At 37.5% G+C, this 20,733-nt stretch overlaps 1 long non-coding RNA gene across 1 annotated transcript; it reads right to left on the bottom strand.

Annotated features, from left to right (window-relative positions):
- Positions 1-8,728: 8,728 nt before the first annotated feature.
- LOC121982768 lies at positions 8,729-9,118 on the bottom strand. Its single transcript, XR_006112241.1, has 3 exons — positions 9,054-9,118; positions 8,896-8,979; positions 8,729-8,740 (listed from the first exon to the last, which is right to left on the bottom strand). It is a non-coding gene; the product is annotated as an uncharacterized LOC121982768 (long non-coding RNA).
- Between the last annotated feature and the right edge of the window lie 11,615 nt (positions 9,119-20,733).

The following is a 20,733-nucleotide window of genomic DNA, read 5'->3' as shown; positions in this document are numbered from 1 at the left end:
AGGGTGAATAAATCCCTTGTAGAGTAACTCCCGTAACTGTTCTTGAAGTTCCTTCAACTCAGTCGGCGCCATCTGGTAAGGTGCTTTAGAGATTGGTTTAGTACCTGTAACTACTTCAATCGTAAATTCTATTTCTCTATCAGGTGCTAATCCCGGTAGCTCATCAGGAAATACTTCCGGTTAGTTTCATACTACCCTGACCTCTTCTAGTTTCTGGCTCCCGGTTTGTCTTGTTTCAACCACGTGTGCTAGAAATCCAGTACATCCTTTGTCTAACATACTCTGTGCCTCTATAGCTGATAAGAATCTTTCAATTTCTTTCCTAGATTCCCCAATAAATTCAAACATCGGTTCAGCTTCAGATCGAAAGACTACCTTCCTATTACGGCACTTGATTGAGGCGTCGTACTTGCTCAGAAAGTCCATGCCCAGTATAATATCATAATCCCACATGTCAAGTACTATCAGATTGCAGTAGAGTTCTCTGTCTGCGATTCAGATAGGTACGGCCCGCAGCATATGATCCGATGGCATAACTTCCCCGGATGGTAGGGTTGTTAAGAACGTGACATTTAGTGTTTGGGGTGGTATGTCTAATTTCTTTGTAAAAGGTGCTGAGACGAACGAGTGTGTCGCCCCAGTATCAAACAATACTAAAGCATACTAACTGAAAATAGGCAGCTGACCTGTAACGACAGTAGAGGCACTTGCCACATCCTCTTTAGTAAGCGAGAAAACCTTGGCGTTCGTTGTAGTTGGTGGAGCTTCCAATCTCCCTTGGCTAATCGGTGTTCCTTCAATGGTAGCTTGCATCTGATGTAGTTGTGAGGGGGTACTCTTGTTTTGGTTGTTCTGCTGGGGTGGTACCTGGAACCGGTTAGTGCAGTCTCTGGCCAGATGTCCTTCCCCTCCGCAATTATAGCACCTTCTTGTACCCTTGTGACATATTCCAGGATGCAGCTTTCCGCAAATTGTGCACTGAGGGTACTTCGGTTGCTTATTCACTGAGCTACCTTTTGCATTGTTCCACTGTTTCCTTTTTCCAGTAGAGGTCCCTTTCCAGCTTGTTTTGCTACCTGAGGGTCTCTGTCCTTTTGTTTGGGCCTGACTCTTATTCTCGTTTATTGCTTTCTGATAATGTTCTGTGATGAGGGCACTGCTGACCAACTCCTCTGTAGTCTGAGGTCTATTAACTCCGCCGGCCACGTTCAGTGTTATTTCGGGTCGAAGCATCTTCAACATCAGTCTGACCCTTTCTCTTTCTGTGCGAACCAATTCTGGACATAGGCGTGCCAAATGGTTGAAGCGTTTTACTGCTTCGTTCACTGATAGGTCACCTTGCCGAAACTCGGTGAACTCGTCATAGTGTCGGTTCGTCACTTGCATATGGAAGAACTCCTCGAAGAACTCTGTCTCGAAGTCCGTCCAGTTCATCAGATTAATCTGTCTCTTTGCTTTTACTCTTTCCCACCACATCCTTGCGTCTCCGGAAAAACAGAATGATACACACTTGATCTTTTCCGTTACGGGCCAGTCCAGTAATTCCACTATGTTTTCCACTGTCTTGAACCAGGCCTGAGCGTCCTATGGCTCGCAAGTACCTGAGAAATTTTCCGGCTTCAGCCTTAGCCACTGTATCAAGTAGGTCTCCTGTCTGACCACTGGGGCAGGGGCTATCGGTGGTACTGGTGCAACTACTGGGATGACGGGCGCTGCATTCTGATTTACTGGTGGGGTGGCAGGATTTTCTTGCTGACCCATCAAAGTCGTGATCAGCTGCTGTTGCTCCGTGATCTGACGCTGGAGGTCGGTAACTATCTGAGTCAGATCTGGTGGAGTAGCTGCCTCGTCTGTTCGGGTAGTACGTCTCCTAGCCATGCTTATCTTCATTAAATAACAATAATTTATCGTTATTTCTATCCAGGCTAAAATAAGATCGTTATTATTCCTATCCTACCATCATGCATACCTAAACTAGGACTGTGACTTAACATCATAAAAACAAAATAAGAAATCATGCATAATATTGAAGCATCATAAAAAAAATTAATTTTTTAAGCATATAGATTCTTACTTGGAGCGGCAGGATGGAGGCTTGACATGTGTGTAATGAAAAGGCTAACCTGGCTCTGATACCAAACTGTAATGCCCCACCCATTCCTGCTTAAGCTGACGGGGGTTACTTATCATTTCTTCTTTAAAACAGCGGAAGTCTTATCTATAATATATATATTTTTTCCTTTAAACTTTTACTTTACTTTTCAAAACATTATCACTAACTACCTATCATATGGGTCACATAACATGCTTAACATAAATTTAAACCATAATACTAAAGAGCATGATGAAGTGTCATAGAGTCATAAAAGAACAACACGAACAAAATTCTTATTAACTAGAAGCAGGTCTTTCTCTTTAGCCGAGTCACTACTACACACGTCCTCCTTGCCCCCTCCTGCTGCTCCCTTAGTACATCCATTCTTTGCCCTTATCTGTGGTACAAGGAAAGTAAGCTGTGAGCACTCAAGGCTCAGTAAGATCCTTTCATACTCACAAAAACCGTATAGCATAAATAAAGCTTCAAGGCATAAAGCATAAAGACAACTCATCATATCATGTATAGATGCATCATATCATAACATAATCATATGGTATCATGGCATATCCTAATAAAGTCATAATGTGCATCCTAACATAACATAATCATGATCATAACATATCCTAACACAATCATAAGGTTCATCCTAACATAACAAAACATAATCATAGGCATCATGGTGTATCGTAACATAATCATAATGTGTTATGCAAGATGACTTTCAAAAACATGATTCATGCAATAACATATGCAACATGTCCTTCGAAAACTTATTACTTGTATACTTAAACATATTCATAACATGATTAGGGCCCCGGCTTGTACCACATACATAAATACGCGTGTCCCATGTAGATCCAAGGTAGCAAGTCTTGAACCCTACAAGGCATACATAACTAGACCCTTTTCTTAGTCCATCGACCTAGGGGCACTTAGGAGCCCATTCCTAACGAGGCCCGTTTCTTAGTCCATCGACCCCGGGGCGCTTATGGAGCCCACCCTTGGTACAAGCCATATAAAGTAAAGTAGCATGTCATACATATCATGGTTCTTATCATTTCTTGCACATCGTATTTCTTATCATATCATACCATATAGAATTTTGGGCACACAGCTCATCATAATGGTATGTAAAATTTGGGCACACAGTACATCATAAATACATGCATAGTTTGGGCACACAGCTCATCATAAATAGCATGCAAACTTGGGCACACAGCTCATCATATATATCATGCATAAATTGGGCACACAGCTCATCATAAATAACACACAGCATAACATATGGGTTTCCATCGTGTATAGATCATAAGTGTGCATAGTTAAACATAGAAGCATAGCAATCTCATAAACATGGCGTATAAGATACATGGGAAACATAATTAGATTTCTAACCCTAATGTCTTATAGTGGCCGAAACATATAGATTGGGTTTTTAGGTAAAAACTCCATACCAACATGTGAACCCTAAATAAGTATGATTTCTTATACCATAAGAAAACACCATGAGCAAGTTTAGGTAGAGTTCTAGGTTTCTTAAACTTACAACTTATCATGGCCGAAACTTATCAAGCATACATTGGGTAAAAAATTATCATTCAAGCTTGTGAACCCTAAACAACTTTCATAGCAATTATTTCAAGGAACAACATGAGCATAGTTGAGTTAGGTTCTAAGTTTCCTAGGCCCTTAAATATGATATGGCCGAACCTTGTAGGACTTAAAGCTAGGGTTCAAGTGTCCTAAAAGCATGAGAAACTTAAACAACTTTCATAGCAAATATTTCAAGGAACAACATGAGCATAGTTGAGTTAGGTTCTAAGTTTCCTAGGCCCTTAAACATGACATGGCCGAAACTTGTAGGACTTAAAGCTAGGGTTCAAGTGTCCCAAAAGCATGAGAAACTTAAACAACTTTCATAGCAAATATTTCAAGGAACAACATGAGCATAGTTGAGTTAGGTTCTAAATTTCCTAGGCCCTTAAACATGACTTGGCCGAAACTTGTAGGACTTAAAGCTAGGGTTCAAGTGTCCTAAAAGCATGAGAACCTTAAACAACTTTCATAGCAAATATTTCAAGGAACAACATGAGCATAGTTGAGTTAGGTTCTAAGTTTCCTAGGTCTTAAAACCTTGTGTGGCCGAAAGTTATAGAGCATGTAACCAAATTTCCATGCAACAAACAAGCCTAAGAACAATAAGTTAGTTTCATATCATTTCATCAAGAAGGTCATGAGCATCGTAGACTTGTTTTAAACTCCCCTAGGCCTCAAATCTAAACATGACCGAACCTTCATAGACATGAAATATAGTTCAAATCAACATACAATCATGGGCATATCATAATAGTTTCATATCTTATCTTAGGGAGATCATGTCATGCTTAGTTTTAAGTTAAAGCTCTCCTAGGCCCTTAGTTCTACCATGGCCGAATATTCATGAGCATGAAAATGAAGTTCTAATCAACATACAAGTAGGAGAAAATGTTAACAATACCATTATCATAGGGCACCTATCATAAGAACAAAGGAGCATGTTTTAGTTTAAGGCTTAAGCTTACCTAATTCTTTTGTTCATGCTTGGCCGAAAGTCTAGGATCATGAATCTAAGTTCTAACTAAACATTCTAGCATAGAAACATAAAATAAATCCCTACCATAAAATACATGTCACAAGAAACATATCAAGTATGTCGAAATTTAGATCTTTACATTCCCTAGGTCCTTCCTTTGGTCTTATCTTGGCTGAAATTCTTCATGAAGGTTGCTTAGATTTTTATGTAACCGAATCTTCATAGAACACACAAAAGCTATTGTACCACAGGTGAGGGAAACTTACCTCCTTTCGCTTGTGGTTTTCCTTAGAGAGAAAAGTATTCTAGGTGCCAAGGAAGGAGAAAGCTTCTTCTTCTTGTACCTCCTTTTGTTTCTTTTGCTTGGAAGGGCTAGGACTTGAAGGCTTCTTCACGGAAATTAGTTTTCTTGGAGAAGAACTTAACTTAGCTATTGGGATGAGGAGAGGAGAAAGTTCTTGGTTCGGTGAGGAATGAAGAAGGAAGAAGGAGGAAGAAAGAAAAGGACTTACTCTCTTGTTTTTTTTTTCTTCTCCCAAATCTATTTATTCCTTTGTTAAATGAAACATGTCTTCTTTCATTCCCTCAACTCTTCTTCTCCATCATTCCTTTAATTCCCACGAAAATTGAGAGAGGGAGGGAAGTAAGCAATTCCTCTTTTGCTTGCTCCTTTTCTTAACCAAGAGGAAAAGAAGTTAAGCCACTTGGTTTTCTCTTGCTCTTTTGTTTAGTTTTCTTTTATTTCCTTCTCACCTTTAATTAAGTTTTTCATTCCTTTCTATCCAACTATTACTCCTTATCCTAGTGGTTATCATGCATCAATTTATCTCCATCATTTGTGGGAGGTTCAAGGTTCAATCCTTGACCTCACCCCTTCTTATTCTATATTTTTGTTTTTATTTTCCCTTTTCTCTTATTCTTTTCATTTCTATGCTCTAAGGAAAAATAATACTCATATACCTATCTTATAATTTCGTGGGTGTTACAATGTCGAGGGAATTTTATGCGTGTGCATGATTGTATGTATTACATACAGCAGGAGCTGTAATTGTTTTAGGATTTTACATTTTTATTTCGATCTAGATTACATGTACATTCCCTTTTGGAATATAGGATCGATAAATGTAAAATTCTATTTTTGTCGCTGATTATATTCTTACGAGCTGTGGTACTATTTGAGGACCAGAGGTGCAGCGGAATAAGAAGCAAGATAGATGCGACGACTAGACCCGATTGCGGTGGCTAAAGATGGCAACAACTAGGGTTGGCAGCACACGGAGGACAGTGATGGAAGAGGTCATAATAGTTGAAAAATTATTTTCCCATATTTATTGCTTTTATTTGCTGTGATGTGTGTGTGTGCATGTTAAAATCCTCATCTTAAATAACTAAGTGGGAGAGGGATTTATAAATAAATTCCACGATCTCCATTACTGGTTTGAAAGTGATGCAAACAAACTTGCGTGTTGGCTCTGAGTGCCTTCCTCCACAACGGATGAGTTTGTTTACAGGTCACTAGATCAAACTTCCTTTTATGGATGATTATAGGAAATTATTTAGGATTGTGTGATCTTCTCCAACTGAAGGGGTACAATCCTATTTAATGGACTAAATATCAAGTAATGGTATATACTTAGACACATTTAATAGTATCATCTCTAACGGAGTCACTGCTATTTTTGCGTGACCAAAGGAAAACCAACTATTAATTTGTCATAAAGTTAGGTAAAACCCCTCTTACAAATGTTTAAATTTGTATACGTCCACACTAACGTGTCATACAAAAAATCATGGTGTTTGAGATAATTTTATTTGTCATAAAGTTAGGTTGACAAAATAAAATTAATGGGTAAAACCCGCTCTCACAAATATTTGAATTTGTATATGTCCACACTAACATGACATACAAAATTTATAGTGTTAGAGGTAATTTAAGGTTGACAAGATAATTAATGGGTAAGACCCTCCTCTTACAAATGTTTGAATTTGTATACGTCCACACTAACGTGGCATACAAAATTCACGGTGTTTGAGATGTTGGTGAATTTAAATGATATTGTTTTGAGGAATCAATATTATTTTAACTTCTAAAATTTTGACCAAATATTTGATCGAAGACAGACCAACTATTAATTTTATTTGTCATAAAGGTAGGATGACAAGACAATAAAATTAATGGATAAAATCTCCTCTTACAAATGATTGAATTTGTATACGTCCACACTAACGTGACATACAAAATTCATGGGGATTTTGAGGTGTTGGTCTTGACCAAATATTTTTATGATTCTTATGATTTTAAATATTTTTCAATCCCATAGATGTTAGAGAATACACTTACTAGTCCCAAATTATAATGATTGGAAACAAAACTTGGACACTAAGGTGGATTGTCCTCTCAGAAATGAGAACAATAAAGGTGTATTTTATTTATTAGTTGTTGAAACATGTTTAGTGGTGTTATCTACCAGTACTTGGTGTGTAGATACGGGAGCCACTGATCATGTCTGCAATTCATTACAGGGGTTTTAGGAAACCCTATAACTATATGAAAGGGAAAATATCATCTACATGGGCATTGCTGCAAAAAGCAGCTGTTGCAGTGGGAGATGCTTATCCTTTGATAGGAATAAAACATTGATTATCTTTACGTACCAAGTTTTAGAAAGAACTTGATTTCAGTTTCTAAAACTATTTTAAGGATGGATATTCTGTCTATTTTGATGACAAAGTTATTATCAAGAAAAATAGGGAAGTTATCTGTTCTGGTACGCAATACTACCACAATGCAACAAAAGGAAATTAATAACACATATTCTAATTTTAATAAGAGAAAGCAACCTTCGGAAATGAACCAAACATATCTTTGGCATCTAAGGCTAGGTCATATTAACTTAAGTAGGATTCAAAGGTTAACAACCGATGGACTTTTGGGTTCATTGGTGGTGGAAAACTTTCCAACTTGCGAGTCTTTCTTGGAAGGGAAAAGGACCAAGATGCTTTTAAGACTAAGGGATATAGAGCCAAAGATGCACTACAACAAAAACCCTCATAGACATCGGTTTTCCACCGGTGTCTATTACATTTTCGACCGATGTCTATGAAGGCGATGTAAAAAGTCTGCCATTTTAGACATCGGTTTAAAACCGGTGTAGTATCACTTAACGACACCGTTTCATCAACGGTATAAAACCGATGTAATATTATATGTTAATAACACCAGTTTTGGCAACGGTATACGTTCGATGTAATATTAGTTAATAACACCGGTTTTGCAACGGTGGAAAACCGATGTAATATCAGTATTTTTTAACAGTACAAATTTGATTTTCGAAACAGTAACAAAAAAAATACACAAATATTCACAAATTACACAAATATTCTTCATTCAACAGTATCCATAAAATACACAAATATTCATAAATTACATAAATATTCTTCTTACAACAATACAATGAACAATAAGATTTTGTTGGGGTTGTACAATGAGGCTACGCACGTTCAAGAAATGGTCAATGGTAATGCAATAGAAAACTAACTGCTGAAGAAGGAACCTTTCTCTTGCTCTGCCCCTTCATGTCTCCGATCAATTATAAGATGGCCATCAGTAGTGTCAAATATAATTCAAGATTGTCTGCTGCAGAAGGAATCCTTTCTCTTTCCCTGTCTCTTCAAGTCTCCGCAAAATCTTGCACTTCAAGCACACACTGCAGCCTTAAAACTGAAATGGTTCTTGTTTATCGTCTTGAATTCCAACCATTGACCACATCAGGAAAACTGGAAAAAGAAGCTCTCTACCAAACTCAGCCTAAACTTCTTGACCTCGAGTTTAGTTCAATGCTCGGGTAGGAGGCGTCGAACTAGTTCAGGAGAAGCGCTTTCAAGCTCTGCAAACATGTTTAAATCTCATTTAAAGGGCCATCGACGGACGGACGATGATTAGATAGGAAGGTGAACAAGGCATTACCTTTAGATGTGAAGTTGAATAAAGGAGGAAGAGGTTTGCCACTAAGCAAACATGTGTTAGGATCTCTCAATTCATCAAAGAATGGATGAGAGCAGGCCTCCAACTGTATCAATGATGACAAACATGTTTATGTCACTTGGAATACATACCAATGGCAAACCATTAATGATCAAAATAGAAACTAGCAAGATGTAGAGAAGACATTATGAAAGTGAAACAGAAAAACTTTATTTTTATTTGGATGTATCATATACTTACCGCTGTAAGACGCAAATTAGGTGAGTATTGAAGTAGTGTTGACACAAGATCAATTGCCTCAGGGGGTACAGAATTTGCAAAAAACTGCATGTTGTAGACATGGTGCGTTATTGTTTGGATTACTAGGAGGATCAACATTATATTACAGGTTCAGCTACCTTATGCCAAGGGTGACCTTTCATGCATGGAAATTTGAATTCTGAATAATTTGGGTTCATAGACTTGAATTCTGAACAAAATCTTATTGTTCATTGTTTACTGCTCTAATATCCATTTGCTTTCCATTAAACTCTCAGAATCTGAAGCTTAGTGGAGTAGGCAATGGCAACCCAGTCGGGCTGGGAGGAAGACCACTGCAGCTGCTCGATCTCTACTCCGGCAGTGTAAGCAAGTATGGGATCGAGGCCACCCTCAGCAGAAGCGACTGCCATAGACTTCTGGACGTTGCCATGATAAACAAAAATATCATGAGGAAGAATCTATAGAAGTACCTGGACAATATGGGAAAATTCATTAAGAAGTACCTTAAGGCATTTCTAAAAAAACACATAAAGCTTATAAATTATCAGAACGTTTGTTCAAGTTTGCAGACACACTAGCCTCATTAAATTTGCAAATGCACAACACTTGTACATACAGTGAGAAAGGAACTCCAAATTCTATGGGTACATGATTAGAGTGTTAGTCCTTCATTGGCAATAATAGATAAAAGCTCATACACTGATAACCGTTAGTGTGTGTTTGCAAAGAACTCATTGTAGCAGTTCGCCTCTCACTGAAGCATTTGGACTTCTATAGTTCCTTGTAGAGTTCACCTTTAGCTGCATATTCCAGTATCAAGTAAACTCGAGTCTGTGATACAAACGTTGGTGTGGGAAGCATCCGACGATCGAACCCAAGTTTTGATAATGGCAAAGGGTTCAAAGTTAAGTCTTGTTGTTATCTAACATGTTGAATGAGTGTTTCAGGAAAGTCCTAACTGCGGTTAGGCAAAGGGAAAACTCTAGAGGGTGGTAACCTTAGGTCATAGGGGGTGGTAACCCTAGGTCATAGGGGGTGGTAACCCTATGAGGAAAGTCTTGGCAGGTCGATGGCTTCAGGCAAAAGTCCTAGGGGGTGGTAACCCTAGGTGGAAAGTCCTGGTGTCGCGAACCAGGTGAAAGACTAGACTAGCCGGGAAGCGGATGTCCAGCAGGAAGTCCGGAAGCGTCGAGTGCTGAGCAAAAGTCCAGTCGATCTGGAGGATCGCACTGGCAACAGGTAAATCTCCTGAGTGGAGTAGGTGAGGACGCGTTCCCCGTAGAGGGAACAGTAGGTGTCGGGTCGACCTAGGGTTTCCGGACGGAAATCCGAAGTTAGACCCGGACAGTCAAGAGACTGTCATAACGTTCTTTATCATATTCATACTGTTGTTTTATGCTAACGTTGTGTTGCAGGATATTGTTTGGGATTAACATGTCATGCAGGTACAAAATAATGAAGTTTTCCCTCGGATGAACAGTGTTCGAGGCGCCTCCATGGAGCTTGGAGGTGCCTCGGGTGCAAAAGCTGACCTGGCTGCGAAGCATCCATGGAGGGGCCTTGAAGGGAGTATAAGGCGCCTTGGAAGGCGCCTTGAGTAGGGTATAAGGCGCCTTAAGCAGATGAACTTCGACCAGTTCAAGCTTGATCCACGCGGAGGACTCGGCAGCATGGAGGCGCCTTGAACAACCTTCAAGGCGCCTTGAACACCCTTTATAAGGGGGTTTCGACCAGCACTTCAATACATCAACTTCCAAGCGATTGCTTTGCATCTAGCTGCTAACGACACAATCCAGAAGTGCTGCAACAACCTCCCGACGACCCGGAGCTCTGTTTTCTTCTTCCTTAGTTGTCGGTATAAAGTTGTTAAAATATTTTCATTGTAATTTGTAATTCTTATCGAGCTTATAGTTGTTTCCCACCAGAAGTGATCAAGGATCGCGGGCCTTCGAGTAGGAGTCGCCTTAGGCTCCGAACGAAGTAAATCCCTTTGTGTCTCTGTGTTTATTTATTTTATTCCGTTGCGTTTTAATTACTCCGATAGTTTTCCGATAATCGAACGAAATAGCCACGAGCGCTATTCATCCCCCTCCCCTCTAGCGCTTCTCGATCCAACAATTGGTATCAGAGCGGGGTTGTTTTGAATTGGTGCAACCACCATTCAAAATTTTTTTTCGTGGCATTTGTTTTTTAGAGTCAATTAGAAATTAGCTTAGTAGCTAAAATTCTAATTCTTTTCAAAATCGGTGTTGCTCAAAGTTGGTCAATACCACTTGAGCTCATTTTTTTTCTTCTTCCCGCACTACTAATCCAAGACTCAGTCTTGGAATAGATCTTCTTGTTTTTTTTCCAGATCTAAATGGCCCAACAAGAAGGATATAGCACTGTTCGTCCCCCACTATTCTCCGGAGAAGACTTCGGGTATTGGAAGGGGCGAATGGAGATATATCTTAAAACCCAGTTTGACACCTGGATGATAGTCAAGACGGGACTACGATTACCAACTGATGAAGACGGCAAGCCTACATCTTGCGAAAATTGGGAACCATCTCTTATCAAAAAGGTGGAAGCCGATGCCAAAGCCACCTGCACCCTCCAGTGCGGTCTTACCAAGGAAGAGCTCAACAGAGTCGGTCCGTTCTCTTCCGCAAAGGAGCTGTGGGAGAAATTGATCGAACTTCACGAGGGCACCTCGGAAACCAAGGTAAGTAAGCGTGATTTGTTACTTAATAAACTATACAATTTAAAAATATAGGAAGGCGAGACGGCGAGTTCACTACACGCAAGAATCCAAGATATCCTTAACTCCCTTCACGGAATCGGCCAGAAGGTAGAAAATAGGGATATCATAAGGTATGATCTTAATTCATTTCCTAGGAGCACATTGTGGGCATCAATGGTAGATGCCTACAAAGTCTCCACGGATTTGTCTTCCTTAAAATTAGATGAATTGTTTAGTGAATTTGAACTTCATGAACAAACTAATGCACAACCGACCGAGAAGGGTATTGCTTTGGTGGCAGGTACTAGTCGAACACGCGAACCAAGATCCCGACGAAAAATTGAACCGGAATAAGAAGACGAACCTGACTCAGAAGATTCAGAAGATGAACTGACCAGCGAACTCGTGAACCTCGTGAAGAAGCTCTACAAGAAGAAGAAGGGCTTCAACAAGAAAGATATGAAGAAGGCAGTTCAATCCAAGGAGGCCCAATCGAGTCTGAAAGTAAAGTTTGAAGTCATCTGCTACGGGTGCAACCAGAAGGGGCACATCAAAGTCAACTGCCCCAACCAAAAGGAAGCCAAAAAGCAAAGAAGAAAGAAGGCCCTGAAGGTAACCTGAGACGAATCTTCTTCGGAGGACGACAACGACGAACTCGATCAGACGAGTTTACTCGCACTGATGGCCCGGGACCAGATCGTCGAGAACGATAGCGAGTCAGAGGCCGAGTCCGAGCAAAGCCACGGATCCGTATCCGTTTCCGAAGGGCCAGACTCCACTGTAAGTATTCCGAGGCTTAATAATTTAGTCAATTATTTATTACGCAAGTTGGCTAAGTCAAACCTTAGGATTAAATCACTTCTAAAGGAAGTAGCTGTCCTTAAAGAAGTGACTAACACTAAATCCTTACCTGATCAAGTTCAGACTGAAAATTCAACTCAAGTTCAAAAACTTGAGGAAGAAAATTCTAGTTTGAAAAATCAGGTAAAAGATTTAAAAATTACCTTAGAACGGTGTTCTTTGGGCTCCAAGAATCTGGACCTAATTCTTGGGACACAAAGAGCCGTTTACAATAGAACTGGGCTAGGATATAAAAGTAAAAAGAAATATAGATCTTATTTATCCTTAATAAACAAACAAAGTAGTAAATCAGTCCAAGCATGGGTCCCCAAGTCCAAATTGATCAATCAAGTTGGACTTGGCCAATACTGGGTTCCGAAGGATCAAATACACTACCTCGATAGACCATATCGAGGCCATGATCCAGGGGGAGCAAAAAGAAAAATGATCTTAAAATTTAAAAATTTAAAATTCAAATTAAAAATTCAAAAATCAAATTAAAAGTTCTAAAATTCAAATTAAAAATTCAAAATTCAAATTCAAAATTCGAAATTAACTTATAAATTCAAAATTTAAAATTTGAAATTCAAATTAAAAATTTGAAATTAACTTATAAATTCAAAATTCAAAATTTGAAATTAAATTAAAAATTTGAAATTATAAAATTAAATTCAAAATTCAAAAAATTAAAATCAAATTAAAAATTTGAAATTAACTTATAAATTCAAAAATCAAAATCAAATTCAAATTTTGAAATTCAAAATTAACTTATAAATTCAAAATTCAAAATTTGAAATTAAATTAAAAATTTGAAATTATAAATTCAAAATTCAAAATTCAAATTCAAAATTTAAAATTCAAATTCAAATATAGATGGAGGATCCAGACTGGCTGGCACCCCCAACTGAACTACCCGACAGGGTAATTGAACCTAATCTACCCGAAATGGGTAAAATAAGAGTAGATTACCCGGCAGGGTAATTAAGGTTAGGTTAAAATGGACTAGGTTTAACATGACCCACAGTACTAGTGAAGTTTTTGGATGATAGTACGTTAGGGAAGCTTGGGCATCGCATGTCTAGGAAGATATGGCTTCGACCTGGTGCATTTGGCCAAGTGGAACTGACCGAAGCTACCCTTAAATGGATCCTAACTAGTTAGACCAAGGATTAGTATTAAGTTCAATGAGCAGGACTATTTGGGAAACCTCGAAGGCATGGTTACTTTAATGAGTTCCTTGTGACTCACCATAGCCCAGAAGTTTATCCAAAGAATGCTTACTTGTTAAACCCAAAGCTAAACCTGAATCTAACACAAAGTTAAACCAGACCCTTAAATTCAACAATAATTCATCTCACAATAATTATAGGGTTCCCTGACTGACAATTTAAATCGGGTGAGATGACTAAGATATTAAATTATGAAAATTGACTTGAACTCAAATCAAGTTAATTAACAATTAAATTATCTTTAATTAACTTGAAACTAAAATTATTTTAAAACTCAATTTCAAAATTATTTTAAAACTCAATTTCAAAATTATTTTAAAACTCAATTTCAAAATTATTTTTTAAAAACTTAAATTTCAAAATTATTTTAAAACTCAATTTCAAAATTATTTTTATTTTAAAACTCAATTTCAAAATTATTTTAAAACTCAATTTCAAATTTTTTTTTAAAAAACTTAAATTTCAAAATTATTTTTATTTTAAAACTCAATTTCAAAATTATTTTAAAACATAATTTCAAAATTATTTTAAAACTCAATTTCGAAATTATTTTAAACTCAATTTCAAAATTATTTTAAAACTCAATTTCAAAATTATTTTTTAAAACCTAAATTTCAAAATTATTTTTAAAACTCAATTTCAAAATTAATTAAAATTAAACTTATTTCAAATTTAATTTTAAAATCTTTTCAAAATTTAATTATCCTTAAAATTAACTTTTCAAAATTAATTAACTGTAAAATCTTTTCAAAACGTTAATTAAAAATAACCATAGGATTAATTGTTTGCTTCAAATATAATTGAGTGAGATAGAAAATCTAAGGAGTCTACTTCAATTAAGCTATCTTTAAATCCATTAAAAACCTATTCAAACTACTTCATGTGTAGGAATTGGATCAATGGATGTTGGATAGTGGATGCTCCAGATATATGACTGGAGATAAGTTGAAGTTTACTAAACTCAAGTACAAGAATTTAGGATCAGTTGCATTCGGCAACGACGGTAAACTTAAAGTAATCGGAAAAGGTAATATTGAACTTAGTTCCGATTTCATTATTCGAAATGTTTTATTGGTTGAAAATTTTAACTTTAATTTACTAAGTATAAGTCAATTGTGTGACAGCGGATATCTAGTCAATTTTGATAAATCTGGATGTCTAGTTAAAAACATCGAAAACCCTGAAATTAGACTTAAGGGACTTAGGAAGAATAACATCTACACAATTGACTTATCAATATCCTCAATAAAGTGTCTCTTGACACAACAAGAGGAAACCCAACTGTGGCACAGAAGACTGGGTCGCACGCACACTAGACTCATTTCAAAAATGAGTCAAAATGGTCTAGTTAGAGGTTTGCCCAAATTAAAATTTATTGAAAACTCAATCTGTGATGCGTGTCAAAAAGGAAAACAAACCAAGTCAACCCACAAGTCAACCAACCTAGAAAGAACTAACACCGTACTTGAGCTCCTTCACCTTGACCTATTTGATTCACATGGAGCCAAATCACTAAGCAAGAACCAATATTGCTTAGTAATAATTGATGACTACTCTAGGTACACATGGGTAAAATTCCTAAAAACAAAAGATGAAACCTATGAAATATTTAGTAATTTTTGCAAATTAACGGAAAATGAAAAAGATACTAAAATCAAAAGAATAAGAAGTGATCACGGGGGGGGGGGGGGGAATTTGAAAATCATAGGTTTACCCAATTTTGTAAAATAAATGGATACCAACATGAATTTTCATATCCTAGAACCCCACAACAAAATGGTCTAGTGGAATGTAAAAATAGAACACTACAAGAAGCCGCTAGGACTATGCTAAACGAATATAATTTAAATCATCAATTTTGGGCTGAAGCAATAAATACTGCAAATTATATTCAAAACAGAATTTTAATTAACAAACTTCACAATAAAACACCTTATGAACTTTACTACCATAAAATTCCCAATCTAAACTATCTAAAAGTATTTGGGTGTAAAGTTTACATTTTAAATACTAAAGATTACTTACAAAAATTTACACCCAAGTCTAACCAATGAATATTTTTAGGATACTCCTCTACCAGTAGGGTCTTCAGAGTATATAATCAAAATACCTTAAAAGTTGAAGAAACAATTAATGTAATATTTGATGAAGAAAACAACCTATCCAATATAAATGAAAATATTGACATCACCCCAAGAGGTATAGAAGATGATGAAATCCAACCTAACCTTAATGAGTCAGAAGAACCAGTTTCTGACCCACAGATAAGACTAACTAGAGTAAGTACCTCTCACCCACCTGACCAAATTTTGGGTGATCCAAACCTAGGAGTCAGAACTAGATCATCCTATAGAAACCTAAGTCAGATTGCCCTTATTTCTAAAATTTATAGAAGAAGCCCTACCTGACCTAGATTAGATCATTGCAATGCAGGAAGAATTAGCACAATTCGAGAGAAACCAAGTCTGGGACCTTGTACCTAAACCCATAGATAAATCAATAATAGACACCAAATGGGTTTTTAGGAACAAGTTGGATGATCAGGGTGATATACTAAGAAACAAAGCTAGACTAGTAGCCAAAGGGTTTAGTCAAGTTGAAAGCTTAGACTATGATGAAATCAATAATAGACTATGATGTTATTAGCCTATGCAGCAAATAAAGGGTTTAAGTTGTACCAAATGGGCGTTAAGTCAGCCTTTTTAAATGGGTTTATCAAGGAAGAGGTCTACGTAAGCCAACCTCCAGGATTTGAAGACTTAGACTACCCAAACCATGTATTCAAATTAAAAAAGGTGTTATATGGACTAAAACAAACCCCTAGGACATGGTATGAAAGACTATCTAATTACTTAATATCCAAAGGCTTTAACCAAGGACAAATAGATCCGATCTTATTTGTAAAAACTATAGAAAAAGACATCTTTATAGCCCAAATCTATGTTGACGACATAATTTTTGGCTCAACTAACTCTAAGTTTTTAAAAGAATTTATTAAATTAATGGAAAATGAATTCGAAATGAGTATGGTTGGGGAACTCAACTTCTTCTTAGGCTTACAAATTAAACAAACCAAAGATGGAATCTACATTTATCAAACTAAATATGCTAAGGAGTTAATTAAAAAATTCTGCATGGAAAATTCAAAAATTATAAATACTCCAATGGCAACCAACATTAACATTGACTCTGACCCTGAAGAAAAACCAGTAGATCCAAAATACTATAGGAGTGCCATAGGTAGCTTACTTTACCTAACTGCAAGCCGACCGGACACATTATTTGCAGTAGATATGTGCGCAAGATACCAATCATGTGCAAAAGAGTCACACCTAACATATGTTAAAAGAATACTTAGGTATATTAAAGGAACTCTAAATGTAGGACTTTGGTACCCAAGAACTTGCACCTTTGACCTTTATGGATATTCTGATATCGACTATGTCGGGTGCAAATTAGATAGAAAAAGTACAAGTGGTAGCTGCCAGATTCTAGGTCAGTGCCTAGTAAGTTGGTCAACCAGAAAGTTACATTGTGTTGCTCTATCCACTACAGAAGCTGAATACATAGCTCTAGGAGAATGTGCATCTCAATTGTTGTGGATGATGCATACATTAAAAGACTATCAACTAGAATATAAAAATACAAAAATCTTTATTGATAATATCAGCTCAAGTAATCTGACCAAAAATCCTATTCACCACTCTAGGACTAAACACATAGAGGTAAAACACCACTTTGTAAGGGATCACGTAGCTAAAGGTGAAATTGCACTCAACCATGTTGAGTCCAAATCAAACCTAGATGACATCTTTACAAAACCCTTACTTGAACTTGAGTTCAGTGCACTTAGAAGGCAAATAGGAATGTGTTGGGTAGAGTAGGTGTCTCGTTTTGTTATATTGTTTTTTCAAATTCTAGGAAAAATAAATTTCAAAATTCCAAATTTTTAGACTTTTCAAAAATTGGACTTAGCCTAAGCTTTCCCCCTAGAAATCATGTTCCCCTAGACTTAAGCCAGAGCATCTCACAAACACCTAGGTATACTTGGATTGTGGTTGAAAAACATAGAACGGCGTGAGATGCATAGGGTACAGCCTGGACTCAAGAATGCTTATATCTGTGCATCAATATGAGTCTGGGCGTTAAACACGCAATATACATCAATCAAGTCAAGTCTTCCAGCTCTAGTCAAATCTAACAAGACCAAATTGACTTAACTTGACTAACCATGTGAAAGTTGTTGCCCTATAGGCAATCAGCAATTTGCTAAAGGTTAGACAGTTGGTGAAGGACACTCAGTTTTCTGGTTAAGCATGTTTTGATCTTTAGGGCTCTGATACCTCTTAAAGTCAATCTAGTAAACTTGACTCATGCTTGGACTTAAGGACCAACTGACTTCCTAAACCAAATTTTTTAGCTACTTTGCTCCCTCCCAGTCATAAAATTTTATAAATATTGTTTAAAATTAAGTACCAATCTTTATTTTCAAAATTTTAAACTTAGTTCACTTTGAATTCTAACTTTGTAAATTCCTAAGTAAAGCACAGTTTTTAACTCATCGCTTTCAAAAATTAAAAAGTGACTTCAAAAATATTTTCTCCAACAAATTTTCCCATCAAAGTACTCCTCTATGTATAGTGTTACTAAGAAAATCTTATAATCATTCTTCTCCTTAACTAAAAGTAAGAGTTATAAACTATTAAGTGCTTTCAAAATCTTGTTTAATCAAATGTCTATTTTTGCTTATTTTTGATAAATGGCAAAGGGGGAGAGTAGGAAATTCAACAGTAAAAGGAAATTCAACAATAAAAAGTAAAAATTCAAAAAGGAAACCCTGTATTAAGGGGGAGCTTCACAAAAGTTTAAGTGTTAGCTTAAGTTAGGCGTTCATTTGAATTTATATACTTAAGCTTGCTCACTTAAAACCTTTTTATGCATTTGTTTTACTTAACTTTGAATTTTGGGTTGCCATAATCAAAAAGGGGGAGATTGTTGGTGCGGGAAGCATCCGACGATCGAACCCAAGTTTTGATAATGGCAAAGGGTTCAAAGTTAAGTCTTGTTGTTATCTAACATGTTGAATGAGTGTTTCAGGAAAGTCCTAACTACGGTTAGGCAAAGGGAAAACCCTAGGGGGTGGTAACCTTAGGTCATAGGGGGTGGTAACCCTATGAGGAAAGTCTTGGCAGGTCGATGGCTTCAGGCAAAAGTCCTAGGGGGTGGTAACCCTAGGTGGAAAGTCCTGGTGTTGCGAACCAGGTGAAAGACTGGACTAGCCGGGAAGCGGATGTCCAGCAGAAAGTCTGGAAGCGTCGAGTGTTGAGCAAAAGTCTAGTCGATCTGGAGGATCGCACTGGCAACAAGTAAATCTCCTGAGTGGAGTAGGTGATGACGCGTTCCCCATAGAGGGAACAGTAGGCGTCGGGTCGACCTAGGGTTTTCGGACGGAAATTCGAAGTCAGACCCAGACAGTCTGGAGACTGTCATAACGTTCTTTATCATATTCATACTGTTGTTTTATGCTAACGTTGTGTTGCAGGATATTGTTTGGGATTAACATGTCGTGCAGGTACAAAATAATGAAGTTTTCCCTCGGATGAACAGTGTCCGAGGCGCCTCCATGGAGCTTGGAGGCGCCTCGGGTGCAAAAGCTGACCTGGCTGCGAAGCATCCATGGAGGCGCCTTGAAGGGAGTATAAGGCACCTTGGAAGGCACCTTGAGTAGGGTATAAGGCGCCTTAAGCAGATGAACTTCGACCAGTTCAAGCTTGATCCACGCGGAGGACTCGGCAGCATGGAGGCGCCTTGAACAGCCTTCAAGGCGCCTTGAACACCCTTTATAAGGGGGTTTCGACCAGCACTTCAATACATCAACTTCCAAGCAATTGCTTTGCATCTAGCTGCTAACGACACGATCCAGAAGTGCTGTAACAACCTCCCGACGACCCGAAGCTCTGCTTTCTTCTTCCTTAGTTGTCGGTATAAAGTTGTTATAATATTTTCATTGTAATTTGTAATTCTTATCGAGCTTATAGTTGTTGCCCACTGGAAGCGATCAAGGATCGCGGGCCTTCGAGTAGGAATCGCCTTAGGCTCCAAACGAAGTAAATCCCTTTGTGTCTCTGTGTTTATTTATTTTATTCCGCTGCATTTTAATTACTCCGATAGTTTTCTGATAATCGAACGAAATAGCCACGAGCGCTATTCACCCCCCCCCCCCCTAGCGCTTCTCGATCCAACAACAAAATCTAGGTCAACTGAGGTGGCATAAACAAAATTCAAGTTCAATATGCCTACAATCTTTATAAGTCAAGATAGAGCCGAACCTGATCATAGAAGTAACCATATAGGCGTAATATGTTTGGACGTCGAAGGTGGCTTTGTATCTCAACTTCACGTCGCAGTTGATGCTCAACTTGAGATTGTTTGAGCTGGCTCTTGAAAAGCACTTTCAATGCCACGATATGGTTACTCTGCCTCGCTAAAATGACACAAAGAAATCAGTTATAACATAATGAACGTACCAGGAAAATGAACTCTAGTATGCTATGCAACATTTCATATGAGCATGCAACATTTCATTGCACCTCATGACTTGATGATGCTCAAACAATGCATTTTACAAGCCCTACTACCTTTTCACATATCCACTAAACGAAGAACAAAATACTTACCACTAAGATGACAACAACAGAAATGTCGATTTCCATCACAAGATTCCAATTGACCTATTCCTCCATACCACCATCCTGCAAAATATAATAAACACATTTAGTTCACCTTTAGTTAGATATGAACATGCAACATTTCATTGCACCTCATGACTTGATGATGCTCAAACAATGCATTTTACAAGCCCTACTACCTTTTCACATATCCACTAAACGAAGAACAAAATACTTACCACTAAGATGACAACAACAGAAATGTCGATTTCCATCACAAGATTCCAATTGACCTATTCCTCCATACCACCATCCTGTAAAATATAATAAACACATTTTCTTAATGAGTTTATCGTTA

Source organism: Zingiber officinale, chromosome 5A (assembly GCF_018446385.1).
Source record: "Zingiber officinale cultivar Zhangliang chromosome 5A, Zo_v1.1, whole genome shotgun sequence".
Classification (NCBI taxonomy): domain Eukaryota; kingdom Viridiplantae; phylum Streptophyta; class Magnoliopsida; order Zingiberales; family Zingiberaceae; genus Zingiber; species Zingiber officinale.
This window is presented reverse-complemented; position numbering and strand designations above follow the sequence as displayed.